Raw genomic sequence first — 5,573 nt, forward strand, 5'->3', positions numbered from 1 at the left:
CTTGACCTGGAAGCACTCAGCAGGTGCAAAAGTTCTATCTTATCATTAGTAACCATTCCCTGTAGTGCCTGGAAGAATTACTTTTTGTGGATGCTGCTGGATATTTGGATTTTTGCAAAACTGAAAGCACTCAGCAGGTGCAAAAGTTCAATCTTATCATTAGTAACCATTCCCTGTAGTGCTTCCTGAGGGGCCCCTTCAGAGTTCAGTTGCCTACTTGCAACTATTCTATGACCCTGCTCTGACCCTCACAGCAGGCTCAGAAAAAGCATTTACAGATAAGGAAGCAGGTTCCAGCCAGGAAGTTCAAATTCAGAAACACATTAATCAGCCCCTAATTCATTTATGTCAGTTGAGGCAGGGCAGGTGTGCTTTTCCACCCATAATCTACAGTGATGAACTAGAGGGTGGCATGGGTGAGCCAGAGGGTGGCATGGGTGAGCCAGAGGGTGGCAGTGGTGAAACAGAGGGTGGCAGTGGTGAAACAGAGGGTGCTGTGATGAACCAGATGTAGAAACCACATGTTCGCGACCGTTGCTACCCGAAAAGTAAGTTTGCGTTTGCGAACTGGTACAAAATCCTCGCGAACTGGCAGAAATCCTTAAGAACACAAAAAAAAAAAATCCGCTAATTCGCGAGAGTTCACAGATTTTGCGGATTGCGAATCCGTAAATACGCAATTTCGCGGATTGCCAATTGGCAAAATCCGCCCATGCTTAGTGATGAGCTCACCCAAGACACACAGGATTGGGCATGCACAGGAGGCTAGTGTCATAAAGTGGAAGTGGTACATACAAGACAGAGCGCGAGTCGGTCCTAAGGGTACCGCCGTGCTGCATGAGCAAGTGGCACAGACTCCTGTAGCAGATGCAGAAATGTTGCAAGATGTACCTAAAGTGTGAGAGTCCCCGGTGAAATGGGGTGGGCCTTTTTCAGAGTTGTCCGCGGAGGACAAAAAGCATGTGTGGTTTACAGATGGCTCAGCCAGATATGTGGGGACCAAGAGACATTGGAAGGCAGTGTCATATAATCCAGTGACCAAAAAGTTGTTGTCAACTACTGGAGAGGGAAGAAGTAGTCAGTTTGCAGAATTGTATGCTGTTTACCAGGCATTAAAGCAAGAGCTCCCTGGTACATGTCACATTTACACCTATTCATGGTCTACCGCCAATGGGTTAGCCACTTGGCTTCCCACATGGATGATTCACAATAGGGAGGTTTGGGGAAAGGAGTTGTGGCAGGAAATTTAGGAATTATTGTCCCAGAGTACAGTTACAGTTTATCATGTCGATGCTCATTGCCCGACTGACTCACTAGAGCGTTGGTGCAATTCCTTTGCAGACCAAGAAGCAAAGATTCATAAAGCTGAGGTGGAGACGCAGGATTCTGACTTGGTGGGCATGGCTAAATGGGCGCACCAGAAAAGTGAACATTTGGGCGAGCGAGCCACTAGCAGGTGGGCTGAAAGTAGAGGGATGTATATTCCCCTAGATTTGATTAAGACTGCAATCATTCACTGTCCTGTTTGTCAGCATACTCAGCACAGACCAGTTCCACAGGTAGTGAGAGGCCAGCTAGGCAGAGGGAAGTTACCAGGGCAGATATGGCAAATTGATTTCATCGGACCAATGCCAATGAGTCGAGGATGTCAGTATGCATGCACGGTGGTGGATACCTATTCTGGCTATCTCATTGCCTTTCCATGCAAGAGAGCAACCCAGTCTAACACTCTGAAAACGTTGAATTTGTTGATCTTGTATTATGGAATTCCATTGCAGGTCCAAAGTGACAATGGGTCACACTTTAAAGGAAAGATGGTGCAAGATTTTTGTGTGCAGCATAACATTGAATGGATCTATCACATACCCTATTAACCCACAGGCAGCAGGTTTGATTGAGAGAATGAATGGTTTGCTGAAAGAGCAGTTGAAAAAGTTGTCTGATGGGTCATTGAAGGGGTGGAGGGATCACTTGCCTGATGCATTGCAGATTTTAAACAACCGACCTCTTGCTGAGCAGAGACTCCTTTGATGCGCATGTTGACCCCAGCTTTGCAGATTAAGCCCCATGTGGCCACAAACACGATTCTGTATTGGGAGACAGCTCCCGGAGCTTTGGCTCCATATCGTGCCACACCAGAAGCTGCCGGTCTTGATTTACATGCCTTGAAACTCTATCGATTGCAACTACGAGACATTACCTTGATTGAGACATAATTGGAGTTCAAATTCCCCAGAGCATTTCAGGGCTAATCGCCCCTCGATCTGGGCTTGCCCTTAAAGGCATCCAGGTTTTGGGAGGGGTGGTCGATGCCGATTACCAGAGGGAGCTCAAAGTTATCCTATTGAACAGTGGAAACAATGATCTGATTGTGCAACCCGGTGACCGTGTTGCCCAAATGGTCATCATGCCGGTTTATGGAGGAAATGTCATGAAGGGGGCGGCCCCAGCCCTTCTAACTGTGCAAGGAAAGGGCAGGGTTCGGATCTACTGACAAGAACCCAGGGGCAAAATTGTGGGTGGAGTCCCCAAACAAACCTACTGAACCTGCAGAATTGATCGCTAAGGGCAAGGATAACATCCTAGTCATCATGAAACCTAGACAGGAAAAGTGGGAAAATGTACCTGCTGAAAAATGTTATTTGCGAGAGTGATTATACCAGTTTGTTTTCTGTTTCTAGATCACAGTATGGCTTGCCGCTGCGATGCTTGCGTTGTGTGGTCGGTGTTTGGGCGTGTCCGGAGGGGTCCGGGAGGGCCCAGGGATGCCGATGGGGATCAACCGCCCGAGTCGGATGACAGCATTGTTGCAGCAACCGGATAACATCTGGACCTACTTGGCCGGGAATGTGCTGAACACTTCCCACTTCTGTATGAGAAATCTTCAGAGTACAGCTGATATGATATCAACGTGTCTTGTTGCCGTACCTACCCCTGCACATGTGCTTCTGCACATTTTCAACCAAACTAACTTTGATGGGGTAGTGGAGGAAAGTGATGTTTAAACACATCTGAGTCTTTATGAGTACTGTTGCTTTTGCCCGGAGGTTACAGATAGCCTCTAGAGGAACATGACAAGTATTGTTACTTACAATATCTCTATTGGAGACGTTTGCTATCAATTAACTTGTGACCCTACCAAGATTGGCAAGTGTGGCCAATTAAAACTAGAGAAAAGCAAACAATTGACCCCTGATCAACAAACATTATGTCAGTCACGACATGACAGTTTTTGTAGTAATGTTACCAATTATATGGTTTGTAATTACACTGTATTAGCCGCTAGCCATGTTAACCATGTGAAATTACCTAAAGGATGGTTGTTCTCGTGTTGTAATATTTCATACACTTATATACCAGATAACATAACTGGAGGACCTTGTGCCTTATCACGATTAAGTCTTATGCTTTTTCCCATGCATACTGTTACACGTATTCGCTCTTCTAGAGCCGCTATTCAATTACCTGAGGATTGTGACTCTGATATTGATTTGCTTTCCAGAACAGAATATACTAGTTTGGCTCTGTCCATTGTAGGAGTGCCAGGACTGTCCGTTTATAATGCCAGAACAATTGCTAAGCTTGCCTGTTTAATTGTGAAGAATCTCAATCACACTTCTGCCGCTTTAGCTGAATTATTATTAGATGTTCAAGGAACAAGAAAAGCTGTTTTGCAAAATAGGGCAGCTGTAGACTATTTGCTGCTAAAACATAACCACGGTTGCGAGGACTTTGATGGGCTCTGTTGTTTTAATTTATCTGATCATTCTACATCTATCCATGCACATATTAATGCTTTGAAAGACTTAGTGAAAAGGGTTACCCAAGACGTTGACCAAGGATGGTGGGATTGGTTGTTTGGGTGGCTGCCTAATTTTGGACAGCTGCGGTATATCTTGGGTGTTATTATAGTCATTATTTGTGTTTTTATCTCATTATGTTGTTGCATTCAATGCATTCCTAATCTTTTCTCCCTTTTTCGTCCCAGATCCATGGTATTTAGACCAATGGGGTATGATGGGTGAATCGAAGGTCAAGGGGTGGAATGTACTGCATTTGCCATTTTACACATGCTAAATCACATGTTGACCTCGATTCCATGCAATGCTCTGATCTTCCATTTTGTTGCATCGCACTTCCATTTTGTGCTGCCTTGACCTGGAGTTACATTTCAACAGTAAAATAAACATGTTTTTCACGTAAACCAGTGCAAGCAGGTGCGAGGCATCTCGTGAGGTTACCTCGTGAGGTTATGTTGTACATTCAGAGTGTTTTCATGCATTCCATACTTATCTCTAGGACATAGGGAGGATGGCCGTGCAAGTCTCCAAGGCCGGAGAGTGGGAAAGGAATGTCTTTTGGCTCGGCACTGCCCAAAACAGAATCTGGCCAGGTCTGTCTGGGTGGGTCTGATGCAGAGATGAGGCCAGCACCTGCAAATAGATGGGCGAGAGCGCCTGCTAGAGGCTTCTCGAACATATTGATTTAAACTATAAAAAGCGGTGTCTGTGGGGTGGAGCTCAGGAACTCGGTCTTGGAGTGGACGCACTCGCGGGACAACTTTGGTGCCTGGAGAGATTACTTCCTGAGCCCCCGGTCTCTACAGGGTTCCCGACTTGGTGTCCAGTGCTTGGCCAGGGATGTTGGATTCTCCGGTGCGGACGCATCTGGTGAGGTGCTTTGTACATTAACTGTATATATACCTGTATTCACAGTTTCATATTTATGTATATAGAGTGGTGTATTCATTGTTTATTGCCTTTCACTCGGTGTCTAAGAATTTATTAGTTTCAGTGACTTATTGCCTTTGCCTACAATATTAATAAAGCTCATTTTTACCTCCAGTGGAGTGTTGGAGTTTCTATGTGAGTAAGTGGTGTGCGTAAGTTCAGATTACGCAAGTGGGCAAAGCAATACACTGATGTGGAGAGGTTTGTTAGATATGGTATGGTAGTTATTAATGGTATTGTACATTAGGTATGATAAGTGTGGTAAGTAGGTAGACGTGGCGGGTTTGGTATAGTATAGTAGGTTATGTATGGTAGGTTTGGGGGTAGGTACAGCAGGTGAGGATTGGTAGGTACTTATGGTAAGTAGGTAGCTAGATATGGTAGGTATGGTAGGTGGATATGGTTCATGGGTAGCTATGATAGGTTACACAGGTATATAAGTAAGGTATGTTGGGGACAGTAGAGCACAATATGGGTAGGTACTTAGTGATGGTAGGCATAGAAGGTATGGGAGGTATGGTAGGTAGATAGCTTTATTAGACAAGGATGGAGGTTAGGTATGTTAGGTGTTGTAGTTTAGGTATCTGTGGTAGGTAGGTATGGTGGGTAGGTATAGTAGGATAGGTAAGGTAGGCAGGCAAGGTAGGTTTGTTGAGTAGCTAGGAAAGGTATATATGGTAGGTGGTATGATAGGTGGGTAAGGTTGGTAATTGGGTATAGTGTGTTAGGTATGGTTGGTAGGTAGGTATGAGAGATTAAATACATTATGTTAGGTATGGTAGGTTAAGGGTGGTAGGCAGATATGAAGGTAGGCACACATAGTAAGTATGGTAAGGAGGTTAT

The 5,573-nt window shown here is 44.9% G+C and overlaps 1 pseudogene; it reads left to right on the forward strand.

Moving 5' to 3' along the window:
- Window positions 1-2,765: 2,765 nt before the first annotated feature.
- LOC144773729 (uncharacterized) lies at window positions 2,766-4,025 on the forward strand (annotated as a pseudogene).
- Window positions 4,026-5,573: the final 1,548 nt, after the last annotated feature.

The sequence above is a fragment of the Lissotriton helveticus genome, chromosome 8 (assembly GCF_964261635.1).
Source record: "Lissotriton helveticus chromosome 8, aLisHel1.1, whole genome shotgun sequence".
In the NCBI taxonomy this organism is placed as follows: Eukaryota; Metazoa; Chordata; class Amphibia; order Caudata; family Salamandridae; genus Lissotriton; species Lissotriton helveticus.